Below are 24,847 nucleotides of genomic sequence, written 5' to 3' on the forward strand. Positions count from 1 at the left end.
AATATTTTTATACAAAATCTTAATTTTCTTAAACGTAAAGATGTGTTTTGTTTCAATTCATCTGTCAATTTATGATTATCACGAATTCTTCTAGAGGCGTAGGAAGTAATGGGATAAATACATAAAGTCGAGGTGGTCAACGAAGACTGAACAGTTTAGTATAGCTGATTTAGATATAAACATTAATGTATTTTTTGTACAAGAAATAATATACTACACCAAGTTTTGTTTACTCCTAATCAATATTTTCAGAAACATGGAATAATTATATCATGTGCATCATATACAATATATATTTTAAAGCAAATAGCAAACTGATGATATGCTAGACCAGAATATGTTATTTTGATTTATTTATAAATTGAATTTCATGTAAAATAATTCGTCGCCAATAGTAACTTGTATCAATAGTTTTATTTGTGGCATGTAGAATAATGAGATAGACACGTATGAAATATATAACAACGTTAAGCGATAAAATTGCCCGCCTAGAAAATATGATATTCTTTCATTTCCGGTTGAAGAAGAGTGGTTTTATGTATTTTTGTTGAAGACTGTCTACTAGTTGGCTAGTTGTGTACAAATCGCAGAGCGATGGACGCATTATATCATTCCATCATGTCTGCAAGTGACACACTGTTCAATAAGCGAGATTGGAGATTCGCCGCTGTACAACTTTCTATTGATTCAGGTTATGACACCTGAACAACTGCCAGCAAGATCTAAATGTACATCCGGATAACAGGGAACCCGAGTGACAAAAAACTAAGTGCCCCTCCACGGTCATGCTCTTTGCTGTGGGTTTAATTGAGGGCAATATTATGTCACCTTACATCTTCGAAGTTGGATTGAAAGTTGAAAGTAAACACCAAACTTTACCTAGATGTGTTGATGAGAGTCATAATCTCATGTCGGCACAGAAGTCCAAAGAAAGTAAGGCTTGACTTCAGACGCAGTGCTTTAAATTTGTACTCTTCCCTCACTGGCCCGCTCCCTCGCCCCGACCTGAACCCGCTTGAATTTTCTGTCAGGTCATACGTCGAGAAAATCACCAACATGACCGCGCAAAACACCAAATCCAGCCTGATTGAGTCCTTTGCCGGGAATTCGCCGATCTCCTGTCGGTGCGTGTAGAAAGGGCATTCTCCCAGTTACTGACTGATATCGATGCGGTGTTGAGGCTGAAGGCTGCTACAATGAATAAATGTCAGCTCTATAACATAATGAAGTGAACTGAATTGCATTCTTCGAGATAAAAAAAATCAAATAACGCTGTAGTCTTGTTTTCTTTAGGGAAACAATTTTATCGTTCTACCGTGTGTTAACTGAAGTGCCGGTGGACATACAGTAGTAAGACAAATGTATGATATTTATCTTAGTTTAATAATCAGTTACTATTTAATATAATTCGGATAAATTTAACCTATAAATGATAACACTGAAGACATGCGTTTTAAGTTAGTTAATATTGTATAGATCAGTTAGTCTTAATTAATAGTCGGAAAGATTTCATAAGCATTTCTCGAAATTACCAGTCATGTTACTCTTTCATTTCTTCCAAAACCAGTCAATAAAAACTACTTCTTGCTCGTAAGTTTTTTTTTTATAATTTATAAAATTATATTATTATTAAGTGTTTTTAATGTATACAATTTATGAAATGCGGTGTAAACCACAATACACCAACGGATATAAATGGGTTCTAACTTTGCTTTTAATAGGTATATAAACCTGTACTGAATATTATATATGTATGAAATGTATGCGCTTACATACTTTATTCTTTTAACCGACTTTTATAAACCGTGTGTCTGGTAATCGTAATGTACGTAATGTACAGGACCAACGCATTTGTTGAGAACCTATAAATAGATATACGTTCACTTATGCATATATAATTCTACTCGTGATAAAAGGGAAAGGGGCGCACCCAGCTATCGAGTCCATATAACATGAGAGTTGATGTGTGGGCATATTTTCCCAAAAAGGGGCATAGAGGTTTCCTCTCTCGCTACTACTTCAAAACCGTTGAAGTGAATTCAAATCCTTTAATCACATCAAGAATAAATCGGTTAGGTGTTTAAAACTGACATCAAGGTCATACATCAATAACTGTAATGAAATGTGGCATTCAAATTCTCACAGAATTGAGTGCGTCGCAGTCTACATCCTTGAAAAGGAAATGTGTCTATTAGTATTTGTTTCATCCCATTTACAATATATCTCTATAGCAATCATTTTTCTTTATCTATTTTCCATTTAGGAGATTTAGTAAATTGTGGTAATATTCAAAAGTTTTAAAAAGGGAATAATTTAAGCTTTAATAAACATCTATTAGATCGCCCGCACATATAATAAACGCACTTCCTCCGAATTACTAGCTGTTCAGAAATTAAATATAAATAGATAATTCATTTTATTTATTTCAAGATATTTTTCTAATTTGTTGTTATGGCGATTGTAAATCATACAACAACTAAGTATTAAATATCTTCATTTAAACTATCCTCAAATGGCGTAAGTTGTACTATTTGAGTAAACCACTAAATGAAGTCAATATTATTCAAATAATGTACGTTTTACTCCGGCGAATCTACTTCAAAGTATGCAATCATTTAAAACTACATATATTTTTCAGAATCCAGGATTATAAATAAGTTTTCAACTAATATACCCTCTGAGATTAAGGAGTGTGCACATACAATTGTACACTATTTGCAAAGGTTAAAAAACCTGTAAGATTTGTGGTAAATATAATGTTTAAGTTAATCTTTGTCTCCTCTCTCCCTCTCTCTCTCTCTCTCTTTCTATATATATATATATATATATATATAATTATTTTTTTACTATAATAAGTATATATAAATATATATATATACATGTATATATATATAAACATATATGCATATATAATATAATAATATATATATATATATATATATATATATATATATATATACATGGAATGGTAAAATATATTTTGCAAATGATCGCCTAATTCATCTTGCTGAAACGTGTCGATTTACGTTTAGTCACAAGTCGTTTCAAGAGAATTGTGTATTGCCATTTTCTTATATATTAATTTCTATAAATATTAGAGCATTTATGAGAACTTTTCACAAATAACAAAAATATATTCAATGTACAGAGCAAGACAATATTGATAATTCTTACTTTTCTCTCAGTATTGAGCATTATAAATCTGATTTGGGTGAAAGAATGCTAAGTGCCAATCAATATGTGCATGTTTCTGAGATTAATACCGATAAAATATTTAATGGCGTTGGGCGGCATCCTTCAATAGTCATCGATCTAATAATTAGCATTAGTTACTATTTCTTCTACTGTATCGGGGAAAAGAATTATATTATAAATGTATACGATTAGAAAGTGCTTGGAATTTTACCTATACATGTTGGTTTTTGTGTATCAAAATATATAAAAGTGACATGATTGCTTAAGGAAGAATAACATTATCTTCGAATAGTAAAACAAAATAGATTCAGGATCGCATCAAACCAGAACAATTTAGTCAATATGCATTTATGTGTGCTAACAAACTTTATACTTTATACATTATACTTATACGATAGCGTGTGTAATATTTTGTATGCCACGGTTACATATTTTTGCTGCCGAGTGGCTGCCGTTTAATTGTTATGCACTTGCATTTTAGTAAAACATAATTTTACCAAGAATTTCCGTTTCGAGCATTGCTTAAGGAACTCAAGTTATATACATACACACAGACACACACACACTCACACCCACATAAAAATATAAATACACACAAAGTTTGGGTTTTAATTTCTATTAAAGCTAATGCACACAAATCATCTGACGATATGCTTTTATTTTAGAAAACACAATTTCATAATATATATATATATATATACATATATATACATATATATATATATATAAATATATATATAAATTGATAGATAATGTACTATAATAATATCTCTCTGCTAGCTCAGATAAATACTTTTGAAGTTTTAACAACAGCGCTACAATAATTTCAGTACGGCAGCATTCACGCTGAACCTCCATAGAATACGAACACCAATATATAACATGTGAAAGATTAAGCTGTGGAATTTTAACATGTACCGCTGGTTCTACACTAATGCTATATAACATGTAACAAAAGCTAAATAACCTATGTTAATATGGTCGGAACTGACAAGTACAAACTTCTAAGATATATTTAGATCAATGAAACGATCTATCTAAGCAAATCAGTCGGCCACGTCGGATTCTTTATATATATTTTTAATAGTATTGATTGTTTTGTTTTGTTTTCTTTTTCAAAGCATTATTTCTAATCGCTTATTGTAATGTGTTATCCTTTTTCACATGTCTATATTCTTCTTGCTGAGATAATTATGTCTGTGAATGTTCGTTACGAGCATATAAATGAATTAACTTTCTTACAAACACTTTTTTGTTCCCTGACATTGAGTGTGGTCATCACACGCAGCGTATTTGAAGTGACCTGATCATATATGTTGGTTTATTCCATGAACTGAATTCTCTGTATAGACTATAGGAAGACCAATTCTATATATTCTGTAAGAGATCCAAATGCATTACTCCTCGTTTAATACGCACATGTATTTTCAATAATCTTTGAAAAAAAACTCTATTAACCATTGATTTGTCGTGTATATTGTAACATTAAACATAATTAGTATAACGCTATGCTTAATTTATAATAAACGATACTATTTCAAATTAAATGTTGACGATATTTATAATAATGTAACGTGATGCTAATTTCAACGAAAAATTGTTTGTCAGAGCCGAGATACATTTATGAATTCAAACGTTAACAACCGCTTATCAACCTAATATATAAATTACTTCGTGCCGTCAATTTTTACATTGTGTAATTTATAGGATACTCTGTTCGAGATGAATATTTAAAAGCTAGATAATATAATGGTCTGTCTTAGATTGCCAGGTTGTTTATAACGTCAAACTATTCTGTTATATTGCTCCTATTTTCCTCCGTTGTTTGTATAGCCATCTATCGTCTACTCCGTTTACGTCTTATAACGTTTACTCCTGTATTTAATATACATAAAATTGCTCATCTAATATTTTGTTTCAGTGACTGATCTTGGAAAACAAAAGGCGTGAATAATATAGAAATTCTATCTGCGTCGTTTCATAATTTTTACTAGAATTAATTATCAGCTTCATTTTTCCTGCCTCGGTTATCCCCCCTATGGCCCTTACTGACCTCTAAAATATAACATTTACGTTTATGTGTGTATATATATATACATTGCTATCATTTCACACTACGTGTATGTAAGACAAAACCGTACTTACACATATTTAGATACGTTTCAAGCTCAGATACCCGGATGAATGAGTGTGAACATACAATTGTACAATATTTATCTTGCTACAGCACACTATAATATTAAACTGTCTGTGTTGAATATAATTATCATAGGTAATCAACGAAAATATTAATCTCCTAAGGAGGACCAAATTGAAAATATGTATAGACAATGTAATTGATACATGGTTGCTAGTTCCTTTCTGACTTAACTGTGAGTGGTGTCAAGCCTTCTAAATAATTAGAGGTCATAGGCGCAGTGAATTACGTAATAATATACACAAGACCTTCATCTATGCCTAAAAACCATATTTATCGTTCAAACACTGTTTACAAAATATTGCCTTCTAAAAAAATAATATGCGTAGGAATCTTTCAGTTAATTGTAAGCACAGGGTGCAAAATGTAGTAGATATGGTTCTACGATACTGTTGTATATATATATATATATATATATATATATATATATATATATATATATATATATATATATATATACATATATATGAATCGATAGATAGATAAACATGCAGATAAACGAGAGAAAGATCGATAGAGCAATAGATATACTCGTAAGTCCCGTATACTATGATCGCACGATAGACGTTTTACACTAAGCAATACCGGATTTGTTGAAAGAACCCATATTTTGAAAAGAAATTAACCTCTTAATATAAGGTTGAACAACTGTCAATTATGAAAAATACACCGAGTAGTGTCGGCATGATAAAAATGTGACCATTTTATTATCGGAATCCACTGACATGAATTGTGCTGGTTAAATGGGATCAGTGTTGGTTTCGGGCGATTACTTGCTCGTACTGGCGTTGCTTCCGTTTTCTGCGGGGTACTTGCATTTTGCAAATGGCAATCATTGAGAGCCAGTATCAGCATTAGTCTCTACTGGAATGTTCGACACTTGAATCTTTAAACTTAAACTGATGGTTATTGTTGGACACTGGCATCAACTACTTCTTACTGGCAGTAATCGGCACTTATGATCATTAACGGTTTAGAAGCATTTATTTGCGTTTAATGATGAATAATGCCTGGTTTTAACTGTAACTCTTAACTTAATGTTTTCCGAGTCAGCCATTACAATAATCAGCCTACATTTGACTAATCTGAAAAGAAAAAATTATTGTATTCAATAGCAAGCACTTCAGGTGCTTTTATTCAATAGGAAGACGGTTAGTTGCTTTTATTATTGTTTAGTAGCGTTTGGTATTGTTTATATTAGTGTTTAGTATTATATAGTAGCGTTTTTAGGTTGAAGATACGTTTACTGTCGGATATCTATTTTCTGCAATTAATGCTCATTGTTGCTCATAATCAGGACTAGGTTTTATGTGGCTGCTGTGGAAAAATTGTATGACTTCAATTTTCGTGCACAGTTATGAAGTGGCGAGCACGGATTATCATTCAATTAGAATTGTTTCGCATCCACGGCCATTGATTGCACTTACTTCAGTAGGCATATTATGTTATCATAACTTCTATTGTCGCTTCCATTGTTCACGGTTGACATGACAAATGCCGGTCGTTTACCCGCGTTTACAATCGCGCAGCGTGTTCCATTGTAACTAGCAGTCATGTCGGTCACTTTCAATTATTAGCAGGATTATGCAGCATTGCGTGCTCTGATACAAGACGGTATGTTATCAATTCTTGTACACTGTCATCCAGTGGTGAGTACTGTTAATTCTTAGCGGTGGTAACGGTTCTTGTCGCTAACTGGTTATCACTTATATTTTTAGCTTGTTACTTTCATTTCCTAATAATGGCTGTATCTGCCGGTTACTGGCGAGCAAATCGCCTGTCTTTATTTTTTGGCCATTTTTTATCAAGTAGAAAATAACGCCACAACTGGAGTTCACTGCTTATTGATGTGATTATTGTCACAGTTTTTCACTGGAAAACATTGTCGTTCACTAGCAGGCATTGAGGACAATTGGAGGATTTCTGTGGTTATTGATGATTTGATGCAGTTCCCTGTAAATAACAGACGGTGTTTTCTAGGTGTGTAATTTAAATTTTACTTTATTCTGTACTGTTGTCTATAAACAAGTTAGTCCAAAGTCCAAATAAAAATCTGTCCCTCGCTAAGATAAAGATGTTATTAGAATAATGACGTTATTATTTCAGAAATATATGTACCAAAATTATACTGCGATTAACTAAAAAGCTCACGAGTATAGTACATGTTAGAAGAGCGATATGTAGTTTTTATTTGATATGTTGTGGGTTTTTTTGCAATTCTTTTACTTGGTAATGCGATAAAATTAAAAGAAGGAAGCCCTAGAAACGTCGTTTAATTAGTTTAATTTAATTGTGTGATAGTATTGATTTTATATTTTAATGGCAGTTCATGGCAGCAAAAGCAAAGGTCGGAAGATACACATTAAGGTGCGAACAGTCCATACAAGTAAGCATTACTTAATTAAAAATAGCTGAGAGAGAGAGGTATTACTTTAGGTAAGGTAGCTGGCATTACGGAGATCAAAATTAACCATGAACGACGCGATTGTAGACAAATGTGGCATATTCATATATATTCCCGGCCCTATCGTAGAGTCTAAGGGAACACGATAACGAGTAAGTACCCGAAAACTTTGTTTTTCTGTGGAGATTGATTATCGCTCAAATTTTATTTTAACAATCTATAATCATAAATAAATGCGACTGATAATGTAGTAATTCGCAATAATTCGATCACATAACAAGGTTCGTCGTAAATCAATATTATTTATATGTAGCGCCTGTGTATTTATTGCTATAATATTTTTTTACAACAGAAAATTCTGTTAATTCAATTAATATCCGTGTGTATTTAATTATATATATATATATATATATATATATATATATATATATATATATATATTACCGAAGTGTAGGCCATGTTTAGTTTCATAACAGTTTCAGATAGTTCGTTGTGCTAAACAAGTTTTGAGAGATGACTGGTTTGCAGTAGACAGAACAGTTTCCGATGGTTCGTTGTTTACACACACGCCCTGAGAGGTGACTTGTTTGCATTAAACCGTTCCACAGAGCAAAATATTCTTACCGTGTAGAGACGGAAAAAAACATGTGAAATTGCTACAGAAAAGGTTTAATATTTATGGATCAATTCTGGTTTCTGATTGGTTGGAAACAGAACGATAATAAATTCGATTCGTCAGTTCCTAGCAGCATCGTTAATAAATAGAATTGCCCGGCTTTGTGGGATAATACCCCATTACACAACTTGTGTGATGGGATGTGTCTCCCAGCGGCTCCGGCTGCAGGGAGACAGGGTAGTAGTACTCGTCAAGGATCCGTTCTTAACACTCAGCCCAACAGGGTTTTCCGGTCGAGCAAGTTAATTGCTTATCGTCTGAGGTGTCATTATCGGGGAACGCCGACGGGGTAGCCCAGGCAATTTTAGATGAGGCAAGAGTGCCCCTCCCTGAGGGAAGCTTGCCTATTTCCACCTTCCGGCCTTGTGCCACATTTTGGTGTGGTGGACACTAAATAAATAACTACCCCATTAAACATCCAAAATATTGCAACATATATATATATATATATATATATATATATATATATATATATATATATATAGTGTTTCATAGTAAACAACTGATGATCTCTTGAAAAATAACAAAAAAAATTAGTATTATAGTAAATTCGAGAGAGTTGATGTAGTGATTGCAGGTGATTAAATGACTTACTGACTAGATGTTTTTTTTTTAACGAATGATAAACAGTATTTTTTTGTATAGTTTCAAATGTTAAAAACTTCAAAGACTATATATATATATATATATATATATATATATATATATATATATATATATATATATATGGATAACACGCAGAATATTCTGTATAGCTTAATTGGCATATATATGTTTAGAACTTTCTACCTAGCTCTACCTATGTAATAAACACTTAAAGTTTACGCATTAAATAACACTTTTGTATATAAATTTATGTGATTAATTTATGTGATTAAATGAATATATATATATATATATGTGTGTGTGTGTGTGTGTGTGTGTGTGTGTGTGTGTGTGTGTGTGTGTGTGTGTGTATTTGTGTGTGTACCTATGTATGCATGGCGCAATGACCTGAGTCCTAGAAATTTCCAAGTTGGTCTCTAGGGTACCATTAATAAACTTGGAGAGATGCACTCCACTACTTCGTTAAGACATGCATGTAGGAGAATGAAACTCCGATGTAAAAAGCGGAATATACTGCATACTTTGTCCTGTCACAGTCATCTGCACCGAGAAAAAATCGCATTAATACAAAAAAAAAGTTACGTTCGACACCAGAACTTCACCATTATAAACAAATCAAGTGTGTTGATTTCCGAGCAAAAAACCCATTGTAAGCGGAAGATCATACAGCGAAATCGGCGGGAGAGTCACTTATCCGTATAATCCTTAATATTATTTATAGTACATTGATTAGTTATAATGTCTTATGTTTCAAGAATTTTAATTTTTTTAAAATATTGTTTTCACGATGTATAATTTTTGGGTTGTTGACAAAAACGTTTCTAAAATGATACTGTGGGGGAAATTCTGTTCTTTTATTAAATATTGATATTTCGCCCTAGTATTGTTTAAATGCATGATGATTAACCGGGACCAGATTGTCGTTGTATGTCCAATGTCTTACTTATTCATATAATTTTTTCCGGGTTACATTCTCTTAGACAGCATTTTAATATATTCATTAATCTATATATATATATATATATATATATATATATATATATATATATATATATATATATATATATATAGATAGATAGATATTAAGTAATGTGATTTATAATTTAAAAATTTCAAAAAAACATTTTAATTTAAAAATCAAATTTTAATTAAATTAAAAATCAGTTTCATAAGAAGAAACAACAACAAAGTCAATTATCTGTACGATCGTTTCGGAAATCGTACAGATAATTGAGTTTGTTGTTGTTTCTTCTTATGAAACTGATTTTTAATTTAATTAAAATTTGATTTTTAAATTAAAATTTTTTTTTGAAATTTTTAAATTATAAATCACATTACTTAATATTGAATTAGCTCTAGGACATTTAACTATCGAGCTTATTATATATCTAAATTACAACGAGCATTTCCTGTATTTTAATTAAACTAGTAATTTCACTATTACATTAAAATACACTTAGCTATTTAGACTATTATTCTAATCTCCTTTAAATTATATATATATATATATATATATATATATATATATATATATACATACATTGCCAGTCCAAAATAAATGTCTAACAAAAAGCGTAGTTTATCAAGCAACAATATTTACGAAAGAAAATCCGAATAACAAGAAATATTACATAGGCATGACTTCCTTAGATTTCAAAACCCAATACTATGACCACAAAAGCATATTCAAATATAAATACGACCGTATAAAAACAACACTAGCGAATAAATAGTGGGAACTCAAAGAAAGCGGGCATTCGCCGGTAGTCGCTTGGAAAATAATGAGACAATCTACCGCATGCAGACATTTAGACGACCCATGTAAATTATGCCTCCATGAAAAATTTTCTATCCTGTACTTTAAAGAACCTCAAAATATATTAAACTGTAGGCGGGAAATAGCAAACAACTGTGTCCACAAAATAAAACTTACTCTAGGATAGCGATACAACATAGCTCTAAAACTAACAATAACAATAGAAAACAAACAAATAAATAACTTAAATAAGCATGAATATACATAAACGATCACACACATATATGTATATATATATATATATATATATATATGTATATATATGTGCATTATTCTGTACACATAGGTATATTTATATGAATAAAAAAAAGGAGAACGGCCACCTAAAACCACTAACCTAGTTCTAAAACAGATCCTTTGTTTGATAAAATGCATGCCCATTGGCTGATAGGAAGGGGCGCGGTGGAGACTAGAAAGCTGATTGGCCAACTAGAAATCCTCAACATATATAAAGACAAGTAGTAACGACAGAATTCGCGCATAAGCCTGACGAATCCTACTGTTGGATGAAACACAGAATAGCTTAATCGCCATATATATTTTATAAATTACTAACTAGCTCTACCTACCTATTGAGCACTTTGGAAGTAAATACTTAAAATTTACGCATAAATCTATACCTTCGTATATTAAATTTATGTGAATAAATAAAGTAGTTATACTTAGCTCCTAAAACAGTCGAGCACTTTCAAAATAATTTATTTCACCACATTAAAAATAGATATCGAAAGAGTTAATTTCGAAACATCGCTAAAAAACATCCCCACACCCAGCAAGCATAGCTATATTATTAAATTAATCCAAAAAAACAGATTAACTAATACGCCGAATGCGATGGCGAGCAAATTTCTTCCTTAAAAATGAAAACGTAAACAAAAAAGAATCATATGGTTTTAAAACTCTTAAAAATGCGAAAACAGTAGACCCTTTGGATAAACTTTGAAAATGACCTTTTAAACGTAATTAAAAACCTAGAATTCAACAATCAACCTAACATCTTCCAACGGAAACTACACAAAATCGTTAGAAACATAAACAACTCTTATAAAATCTTTGTAAAAGCAGATAAAACAAGAAACTTTTAAAAATAGATAAGCAAGAATATAACAAACTAATCACAGAAAACATTACAAAAAACTACAAAAAACTAGACAGAAACAAATGCGATTACATAGATATAATGAATACTGAAAGTAAACAAATTACCGATAAACTAAAAATTAGCGATAAAGTTGGCAAATTGAAACCTAGAGAGTCATACATTCTGCTTAAATACCACAAACGGGACTTTAATAATAATCCCAGCACCCGCCTGATAAACCCAAGTAAACCAGAAATAGGTAGAATTAGCAAAACTATACTTTCTAGAGTAAACAAACCAATCAAACAGGACCTAGAACTAAACCAGTGGGCAAATACTACCGAAGCAATCACCTGGTTTAAAAATATAGAAAACAAAGATAAATTTACATTCATGCAGTTTGACATCATAGACATTTATCCCTCGATATCTGAACAACTTTTTAACATTGCCCTAGAATGTCCCGAGGCATACACTGATATATCCTAGGAAGAAATCAACATCATTAAAAAATGTGGAAATCAGTTCTAATAAATAACAATAACCAATGGATAAACACTAAAATGAAAAGTTCGTTCGATTAAGCGATGGGTGCAACAGACTCTGCAGAGGCATCATATCTTGTGGGATAATTCATTCTATATATCCTCACAAGCATATTCGATACTACGGATATCAGCCTATATAGAGATGACGGACTAGCTATAATAAAAAACTCCAACAAAGTCAAGGGAGAAAACTTTAAGAAAATCATACACAAAGAAATGAAAACATTAGGCCTTAAAGCGGACATATCAGCTAACATAAAAATAACAAACTTCCTGGACGTCACGTTAAACTTAGATAAAAACACATATGAACCATACTTAAAAGATAACGCTACTCCAATTTACGTAAACCCTAAGTCCAACCACCCACCATCAATTATAAAACATATTCCGAACTCGATCGTAAGTAGACTCAGTAATAACTCAAGCGATGAAAATGCATTTAACAGGTCATCCAATATTTACGAAACAGCCCTAAAAAATAGTGGATACAAAAATATCGATATCAAATATAAGCAACAAAACACCAACAACTATAATAAACTTAAAAACAGAAGAAAAAGAACTATAATTCGGTATACGGCCCCATACAATCAAATGTTAAAAACAAAACTTGGCAAGAAATTTCTAGATCTTATTGAAAAACACTTTCCCGCAACCAACCCCTTACACAAAATCTTCAATAAAAATACCTTGAAGTTACCTTACAGTTGTTGCTAAAATTTAGAGATGATAATTAAGGCACATAATAACAAAATACTAAATGGAAACAATATAAACAACAACAAAATAAACTATAAAAAGTAGATACCATGAGAGAAATAAAACCAACACTAGCATAAATAAAAATAATAATAATAATAATAATAATAATAATAATAATAATAATAATAATAATAATAATAATAACAAACCAACCCCGGACAAGAACAACCATACCATGAATAAAAATACTAAAAACGAACAAAATAAATGCAATTGTAGACACCGCACACTTTGCCCAGTCCAAAATAAATTTCTAACAAAAAGCGTAGTTTATCAACAACAATATTTTCGAAAGAAAACCCGAATAACAAGAAATATTACATAGGAATAACTCCCTTAGATTTCAAAACCCGATACTATGACCAAAAAAGCACATTCAAAAATAAAAAACACCGTATAAAAACAACACTACCGAATAAATAGTGGGGACTCAAAGAAAGCGAACATTCGCCGGTAGTCGAATGGAAAATAATGAGACAAGCTACCACATGCAGACATTTAGACGACCCATGTAAATTATGCCTCCATGAAAAATGTTCTATCCTGTACTTTAAAGAACCTCAAAATATATTAAACTGTATGCGGGAAATAGCAAACAACTGTGTCCACAAAATAAAACTTACTCTAGGATAGCGATACAAAATAGCTCTAAAACTAACAATAACAATAGAAAACAAACAAATAAATAAATTAAATAAACATTAATATACATAAACGATCACACACATATATGTTTATATATATATATATATGTATATATGTACATATATATGTGCATTATTGTGTACACATAGGTATATTTATATGTATAAAAAAAAGAGAACGGCCACCTAAAACCACTAACCTTGTTCTAAAACAGATCCTTTGTTTGATAAAATGCATGCCCATTGGCTGATAGGAAGGGGCGCGGTGGAGACTAGAAAGCTGATTGGCCAACTAGAAATCCTCAACATATATAAAAACAAGTAGTAACGACAGAATTCGCGCATAAGCCTGACGAATCCTATTGTTGGATTAAACGCAGAATAGCTTAATCGCCATATATATTTTATAAATTACTAACTAGCTCTACCTACGTATTGAGCACTTTTGAAGTAAATACTTAAAATTTACGCATAAATCTATACCTTCGTATATTAAATTTATGTGAATAAATGAAGTAGTTATACTTAGCTCCTAAAACAGTCCAGCACTTTCAAAATAATTTATTTCACCTCATTAAAAATAGATATGGAAAGAGTTAATTTCGAAACATCGCTAAAAAACATCCCCACACCCAGCAAGCATAGCTATATTATTAAATTAATCCAAAAAAACAGATGAACTAATACGCCGAATGCGATGGCGAGCAAATTTCTTCCTTAAAAATGAAAACGTAAACAAAAAAGAATCCTATGGTTTTAAAACCCTTAAAAATGCGAAAACAGTAGACCTTTTGATAAACTTTGAAAATTACCTTTTAAACGTAATTAAAAACCTAGAATTCAACAATCAACCTAACATCTTCCAACGGAAACTACACAAAATCGTTAGAAACATAAACAACTCTTATAAAATCTTTGTAAAAGCAGATAAACAAGAAACTTTTATAAAATAGATAAGCAAGAATATAACAAACTAATCACAGAAAACATTACAAAAAACTACAAAAAACTAGACACAAACAAATGCGATTACATAAATATAATAAATACTGAGAGTAAACAAATTACCGATAAACTAAAAATTAGCGATAAAGTTGGCAAATTGAAACCTAGCGAGTCATACATTCTGCTTAAAGACCACAAATGGGACTTTAATAATAATCCCAGTACCCGCCTGATAAACCCAAGTAAACCAGAAATAGGTAGAATTAGCAAAACTATACTTTCTAGAGTAAACAAACCAATCAAACAGGACCTAGAACTAAACCAGTGGGCAAATACTACCGAAGCAATCACCTGGTTTAAAAATACAGAAAACAAAGATAAATGTACGTTCATACAGTTTGACATCATATACTTTTATCCCTCGATATCCGAACAACTTTTTAACATTGCCCTAGAATTTGCCGAGGTATACACTGATATATCCTAAGAAGAAATCAACATAATTAAAAAATGTAGAAAATCAGTTCTAATGAATAACAAAAACCAATGGATAAAAACTAACATTAAAAAGTCATTCGATTTAGCGATGGGTTCCAGAGACTCTGCAGAGGCATCATATCTTGTGGGATTATTCATTCTATATTCGATACTACGGATATCGGCCTATATAGAGATGACGGACTAGCTATAATAAAAACTCCAACAAAGTCAAGGGAGAAAACTTTAAGAAAATCATACACAAAGAAATGAAAACATTGGGCCTAAAAGCGGACATATCAGCTAACATAAAAATAACAAACTTCCTGGACGTCACGTTAAACTTAGATAAAAACACATATGAACCATACTTAAAAGATAACGCTACTCCAATTTACGTAAACCCTAAGTCCAACCACCCACCATCAATTATAAAACATATTCCGAACTCGATCGTAAGTAGACTCAGTAATAACTCAAGCGATGAAAATGCATTTAACAGGTCATCCAATATTTACGAAACAGCCCTAAAAATAGTGGATACAAAAATATCGATATCAAATATAAGCAACAAAACACCAACAACTATAATAAACTTAAAAACAGAAGAAAAAGAACTATAATTCGGTATACGGCCCCATACAATCAAATGTTAAAAACAAAACTTGGCAAGAAATTTCTAGATCTTATTGAAAAACACTTTCCCGCAACCAACCCCTTACACAAAATCTTCAATAAAAATACCTTGAAGTTACCTTACAGTTGTTGCTAAAATTTAGAGATGATAATTAAGGCACATAATAACAAAATACTAAATGAAAACAATATAAACAACAACAAAATAAACAATAAAAAAGTAGAAACCATGACAGAAATAAAACCAACACTAGCAGACATAATAATCATAATAATAATAATAATAATAATAATAATAATAATAATAATAATAATAATAATAATAATAATAATAACAAACCAACCCCGGACAAGAACAACCATACCATAAATAAAACTACTGAAAACGAAAAAATAAATGCAATTGTAGACACCGCACACTTTCCCCAGTCAAAAATAAATGTCTAACAAAAAGCGTAGTTTATCAAGCAACAATATTTACGAAAGAAAACCCGAATAACAAGAAATATTACATAGCCATGACTTCCTTAGATTTCAAAACCCGATACTATGACCACAAAAGCACATTCAAAAATAAAAAAAACACCGTATAAAAACAACACTAGAGAATAAATAGTGGGGACTCAAAGAAAGCGGACATTCGCCGGTAGTCGAATGGAAAATAATGAGACAAGCTACCACATGCAGACATTTAGACGACCCATGTAAATTATGCCTCCATGAAAAATGTTCTATCCTGTACTTTAAAGAACCTCAAAATATATTAAACTGTATGCGCTAAATAGCAAACAACTGTGCCCACAAAATAAAACTTACTCTAGGATAGCGATACAAAATAGCTCTAAAACTAACAATAACAATAGAAAACAAACAAATAAATAACTTAAATAAACATTAATATACATAAACGATCACACACATATATGTTTATATATATATATATGTATGTATATATGTATATATGTATATATATATATGTGCATTATTGTGTACACATAGTTATATTTATATGTATATAAAAAAGAGAACGGACACCGTAAACCACTAACCTAGTTCTAAAACAGATCCTTTGTTTGATAAAATTCATGCCCATTGGCTGATAGGAAGGAGCGCGGTGGAGACTAGAAAGCTGATTGGCGAACTAGAAATCCTCAACATATATAAAAACAAGTAGTAACGACAGAATTCGCGCATAAGCCTGACGAATCCTATGGTTTGATGAAACGCAGAATATTCAGTGTAGCTTAATCGCCATATATATTTTATGAATTACTAACTAGCTCTACCTACGTATTGAGCACTTTTGAAGTAAATACTTAAAGTTTACGCATAAATCTATACCTTTGTATATAAAATTTATGTGAATAAATGAAGTAGTTATACATATATATATATATAAATATATACATATATGCATATACATATATGTATATATATATATATATATATATATATATATATATATATATATATCAACTAGTGCTTAATGGGCGAACTTTGCCAATAGTGTCTGCGAATTTGCTAATGTAGATACTCTAATTCTTAATCAATCTATATTTTAATCGAGTTCTAATCGACTTTTTATATTTTAATTTATCATCAGCTAACACGTTTTTTTCGTTTTTAATATAAAAAATTCATATACGGCAATTGAAAATAATAAAAAGAATAATCATAAAGCAATGCTGCATTCAATTATGTTTGCATATAATTAAAATTATAAAAACAGAATCATACAAATATATTACTTATGAAACATTACATATAAAAATGATTAGTATCATCAAATAAAAAAAAACATTGTTTAAAAACTAATTATATAATAGTGCATTCTAGACACATCCCAGATAATTTAACATTTATTTAACTATTAATCACAAATGGCTTTTTTGCTGATTAAATTTCTTGTTAACAAACAGTAATCTTATCTAAACTTTTCTAAGTAAAATATTCTGGTCTGAAGCTGACACGCTGATGTGAAAATTGAATATTCAAAACTCGTAAATCTTACGCTAGAACTCACAACTCCAAAACTTGTAAATTCTCAAAGCTTGCTCCTCCAAAAGAAAACTTAAAACTGATTCATGCTGTGTAGTATCAGACATTTATTACAAAATTGGACATTCTCATTGGAGGCTGATAAGATAGCAAACATATGAAGATAACCAGCAGACATTTACTTTTACGTTTTGTTTGGAAAGGGACTCAGCAAACAGCATACACGCAGAGTGGTTACAATTTTGTAGCCATTGAATCAAGCCCACTTGATACTCAAACTAAAAAATCAATCTTATATTCCATAATCCAATCCGGGTATCTTCGGTCGCAATGCGAAAGTCGTATGGAATTCTTCCTGAGAGTTTATCCCTTTGCTTTCTGCTTGTGAAAAACGATATTGTCATTTGCTGAATGGATTCTGGACAATGCAGTAGCTTCTGATGGTGCCTCTCGACGTCATATTCATGGATAATTGTTACGGATTTACCTTATCATGTGCTACAAAATATTTTTTTTTACTTCATTTCTTTTTTTATTACTTGCCCCCTCATCCTTGCACTAAGCATGTTTCTCAAGGTATTCCACAAATCCCAAATTTCAATCGGAAATAGTGTCCAAAAATAATATTTTATTAAACCCAGATCTCCACCTGCCAATGCAGACGCCACTACCATGTCTCCTCCAACATTAGGGGTCTACGTTCCAACATTCCAGTGGTTCAAACTCTATTACAGGTGATTAAATTAGACGAAGTATTAGAAAGCGAGTTGCTAAGGTCGCTGGAAAAATGGTCAGATCCTTCTACCACTCCAGAATATATCTCACTACTGATGCAGTTCTCTATCTATATAAAAGACAAGTACTCCAAGGATAGAGAACTGCTGCCACATCGGGAAAGAGCTGCAAGAAACAAACTATCCTGCCTTGACAGAGTACAAAAAAGGCTTCGTGGCCTAGTGGGGTATGCCCTATTCCCTTCCCTGAAACCTCTCTCGCACAGAAGAGACGTTGCGAGCCAATCTTTGTTTTATCGTTGCTTCCATGGCAAGTGCTCGTCTGAACTCCAATATCTGCTCCCCCTCGCCAATCTTTCACGATAAACACCCGTCTAGCTGAAACCACTGTCAAAAATTTTCCCACTTTTTATCTGTGCTAAAACCAAAACGTAGATCCCATGAACAAAACCTCTTTCTTAGAATTGCATGCCTGTGGAACTCGCTTTCGTTTGCGTATTTCTCACCTGACTATAACGTGGATGTCATAAAGAAATTCCTGATGAACCATCCCCTTATGTAAGAGCCTTTATCAAATCTCCAATAGTAACGCACTGTACACGCAATAACGCTTTTTCTTGAGTGACTTCTGGGCCTTTATAAGTGGGGACTTCCTTGTAATAAACCCACTATCAATAATGCCCTCCAGTGTTTGTCTGTGTCTTATCTAAAACGTAGATTCCATGAACAAAGCGTTTTTCTTAGAACTACACACCTGTTGAACTCTCTTCGATTTTCCTGTTTTCCAACTGACTACAATATGGCTGTCTTCAAGTTCAACATGAACAAATTCTTGATGAGGCATGCCCTTAAGTTATTCAATTTACAAAATTTTGACTACAAACGATGACTGATATGTTCCCATTGGCCACTGTACAGTAATTAATCATTATCCTCGAAAGGCATCCGAGCCTTGATAAGTGGGGAATTCTTTGTTAAAAAAGTGAAACTGACATTGGGCCGACTTTTTTCCTTAGATGAGTTCTTACCCCTCAGCTAACATTCACGTCTGTGAGGACTTCAATGCTCACAACGTAGAATGTTTAACACACTCAAACAAGACCGATGACGAGGGGAGGTTCAGCCACGATTTCCTCATTGCTTATGACCTCACTCAGATTATCCAAGAACCCACCCACGTTACCCACACTGACGGTACGTATGCACGTATCATATACCTCTTTCTCACAATTTGCTCTGAGCTATTCTCATCTTCCATTCAGTCCCCGCTGGCATCTTCCGACCACTCTGTCGTATCAGTTAAGATAAAAACAAAATGTAATAGGTCCTCATACATACCTCTCCATCGTACAGTATAGAGATACTCTATGGTTGACTTGGAAAACTTCCGTACATTTATATAAACCTACCTCTGCGTGCCATGTTTAAAGAAACAATGAGTCCTCTATAGTATAAGACCTGACGGAATGGTTAACTGTAGATATGGACAATTTCATACCCTCGAAAAAGTTCCAGCCGTGGTTCTCCCCAGAATGTGCTTATGCCACTCCGCAGAGAAGTCACATTGTCCATTGTTTCCCACGTAATAGACATACTGAAACTAAAGCCACTTTCAGGGCCGACATTAACCATTGTAAAAAAGTAATAAAGAAGGCGAGAGTGGTGTATGCTCAGTCCGTCAAGTCCAAGGATGCTGAGAAGCGGCTTGGTTCCCATCAGTTCTGGCAAATAGCAAACAGAATCTTCAACAGAAGCGTGTGTTCTAGCCCAACTATCATCAATGGACCTGGGGTAGTCATCAAACAAAGTCAATCTCTTCACCAAGAACTTTGCAGCTAATTCTACCCTATGCTACCAAAACTGCCAACCCAATTCTTTGTATATCAGAAAACATGTTATGTGACATACTAATATCTATACGGGATGTTGCCAAGCTAATCAAAAACCTTGATTCCAGTAAAGCAACTGGCCTGATGGCTTTCAAATTATAGAGCTCAAAAGGTTTCAACCAGAACTAGACCCATACTTACACAGTTATTTAAATGTTGTCTTAAGGAGAAATTCATCCCAACACAATACGTAAAGTTTACGCATAAATTTATACTTTCGTATATTTATTTTATGTGAGTAAATGAAGTAGTTATATATATATATATATATATATATATATATATATATATATATATATATATATATATATATGCAACATTCGTCATTGATGTTAATCAATTGGGTCAGGCCGTAAACATCAATCAAGAAACATAATAATGTTTGGAAATAATTAAACCAGAGAGGAACCTTCAAAAAACAGTTGCAGTAAGTGAATTATAAAAAGTCTGCGTCTCTAGACGATTGAGCACAGTACATACATAATACTCAAGCAACACAAAAGGCCTCTCCCGGATATATATCTACTGTAAAACAGAAAACCGGAATGGTATTCATTGTGAATGCCAACATGAGATATATCTACAATATATATGTTTGTGTATATATCTTCGTAGCTCATATTATGTCTGACATACTTGATTAAATATTCCTTTTCTTTTGCCTGTTTTTTAAAACTTACGCCATGATAATAGTTCCCATTGTAATCTGTAACAGATAAATTGAGATATCTATTTATATTGTTAAAAATAAACCTACAAGGAGAATTAGAATTTTGGAACAGAAAATGGTGACGTTAACAAAATAATCAGACACAGAAGAAGTGTTACTCGTGATCGTCTATATTTCTGCATTCTATTATATATATATATATATATATAAGTGCAGTATGTAGGTCCCCCATGAGTGCAAAGTGAACGTGTCATAAAAAAAAACGATTAAGTTTAGTATTTGCCCTCCCGCCCTATTTAGACTCAAATGTCCCCAGGGAGATCAAATTTTGGTGAAAATGAACAAATGGTGCAGTTAAAACCTGACCATATGTCAATTTGAGATCTGCACCAAGCAAAAAAAGAAATTACTATGTCTATTATTACCCCCCTTTTAACACTCAAAGTCCCCAAGGCCTTAACATATTTCAGCACCATGCAAAACAGCTAAATAGAAATACACAAAGAACTTTGGACAAATATGGTAACAATGCCCACAAAATGAAGTGTTTTCATTAGGCATGAAATAGCTGCTGGAGCAAACCTAAGAGTTATCGCGAAGTACAGATAAACAAAATTATTTAGGAATCACTTAGTTTCACTTTTTGAGAAAGTTCACAACATCCAATGCATCCAAAAAGTATCAATTTTTGCAATTTAACCCCGAACGGCACCCCGAAGAAGACAACCTGATTTTTCCACGAACATTCGTTTTGTTACATTTTTACTCATATCAAACGTGAATTAAAAGGTCCTGCCTCATTTTGTCGGGAGACCAAAAACTCTTCCTCTCTAGCTTTGTCCTTGCGATTCTTTGTATCTTCTATGTTTTTCTGTCTCAAAGAAGAACAATCTGAATAACATTAGTGTATTCTATACAAAATCAGCAACGGATGATGTTCCTCATTAAAAAAAAGTCAGCAATAGATCGGGAAGGTTTTTGCGTTCATTGTTTCATTAAATGTCGATTTATGTAGGAAATGGTAATTAGAGGGCGTCTAGACACCAAGGATAGTACCATCAGGCTTTTTGAAGAAAAAAGGGAGTGGTAGGTCGTCTCGTTCATATATATATATATATATATATATATATATATATATATATATATATATATATATATATATATACGTGCATATATATACATATACATATATATGTATATATATAATGGGTATATATATATATATATATAGAGAGAGAGAGATATATGTATGTATATATATGTGTATGAATGTGTGTAAGTGAACTGAATGTGTGTAAGTGAAATATAAATGGAATGAAACCGTATGTAGCAGCAAAATACAGTCGCATTACATCATGGAATGTTTATAGTTATTCATTACTAAAATAATTAGAAAAAAAGAAATGAATGTTATACTTACGTGTAAGCATTGGGAACATAATCCTCAGTAAACAGACTGTGAGTTTTTATTAAAAACTAGTAGTTAATGGTGAATGTTTGACAAGAAATTCTTTATAAATTGGTCCGTAAAATAATATCAATGCGGAATATATAAATAAGGAAAACAATGAACACAAAACATATGATGTCATGGATACGAGATAGGTTTTAAACTGTTCCAGCAAAAATATGAATCACAAAGATTCGTGTTGTTTGTTTTAATTCTTTTTTCTTAAATATTTATTAAAACATATTTAAAAATAGCAACACATTTTAATAAATATTCTTACATTTCTATATTCCTTGACATATTCTCTCTCACCTGTGCATTACAGAATATTTCAGACAAAAAGTAAAATTAGTATTATTTTCAATATTTGCCGAACTGTTCTCATCAATTAGATTCTCAGTGTTTTAAACTGATTTCACAACTGGTATATAAAGTAGGAATATTTACATCAAAGCCTCGAATGGATTTCTAATAAAAACAAACACCTTATTTTTGTAGGATACACAAACTGAAACATTGTGATCATATCATCCAAGAGTAGAAGAATACTATGAATAATCAGAATAATAGTTCAGCAAAGATTCCGAAAATAGCATTATCGCGCTGTTTTACAAAAATATAAGCTTTTCATGAATGATACAAAAAATGTTCATAATATGTTACTACATATCAGATTTTTATTGTATATACATTAAAATCATAGAGATTGTACCAATTTTTGCGAACAGAATTTTATATTTTTAAACGAAATCGGTATTTTGAATGCTGAGGTTAAATATATTTCTTCCTTGAAAACAAACGCCATTAGGACTCGAGACTTACAAAGACTAAAACCACACGATGCCTCTGGCGAATCTCTGATGAAAAGTCGATTAATTAGCATCCCATCGTTAACGTAAATCAAGTTGATTATCAAATCCTAAGAGATTGCTACGCCATTAAGGCAGATGCTCATGATAGAGAGTAGTACAGTTTATAATAAATAAACAAACCAATAAATGTGTAATGCCATTTAATATCAAAATGAATACAGTTCATGCAAAATTATTTTAAATTGAATTTTGTACAGTTGTTCTATAATTGCAGACGCTTACAAATAGCAATCTAACTCGTAAGCAGTTTTTATTTCAGAAATAAATATTAGCTTAACGCATAGTGCTGACGCTGTTTTACATTTTGGTAAACATTAAAGTAAGTGAATGAATATACTAAATGATAAAACGTTAATGAATATATTGGATTAACATAAACATTATATAATGAATAAAAACAACATATTTAAATTACTAAATATGTTACAATTATTGAATAATTTAAAATTACAACACACGTTATTGGATGTAATTTTACGTACTGTTACCACTACAAGAAAATTAGAGTGTAAACAAAGCACAAAAAAGTGATGCATGGTAGGTAGTTATACAATAAAAGATAATTCAACTATATATAAATATTTATATGAAATAAACTGATGGAAAATATAATTATTTAGTTTTACGGTACAATTTTTTAACAGGGCATAAATTAAAATTCATAAATGCATTTATTTTTATTTTTATGAACACTTTTTATTATCTGATATTTAAAAATAAAATAGAGTTGAAGTCTCTGCAGAATCTTATTTTAAAGAATAGTTTTAAGTATACTAATTTTAAACAGTATTTATAACTTTGAAAGTAATATATTATTTCTCCAATCCCTGTTATTTTTAATGTAATGTTATACCATTCCGCATTTTACCGATACTGCGTTACAATTGCCAATCAGCTGAACAATTTAAATAACTGTTTATCTGATAGTTTTTTAACAAAGATAATTAAAAAATAACAGTTACTTGATTTTAAAATTTACAAAAAAAATCAGTATGTAACAACGTTTGAAATATATAGCAATATTAAGCTAATGCATCCTGTTGTTGGTAAACAAAAGCTTTTTTTTTTTCGGTGATTTTATTTTTAGGATATTTTTTGTATAACCAATCTCTGAATTTTGCGACCATTGATGTTATTACAACGGTGTTAAATAATTACTGACATAAATACATATTGTTTTTGCAAATAAAATACATTAAAATATATTGACAAATGAAATAAAATAACTGTCGCATATTTTTTAT

Source organism: Euprymna scolopes, chromosome 4, assembly GCF_053919585.1.
Source record: "Euprymna scolopes isolate OS-2025 chromosome 4, ASM5391958v1, whole genome shotgun sequence".
Lineage (NCBI taxonomy): Eukaryota > Metazoa > Mollusca > Cephalopoda > Sepiida > Sepiolidae > Euprymna > Euprymna scolopes.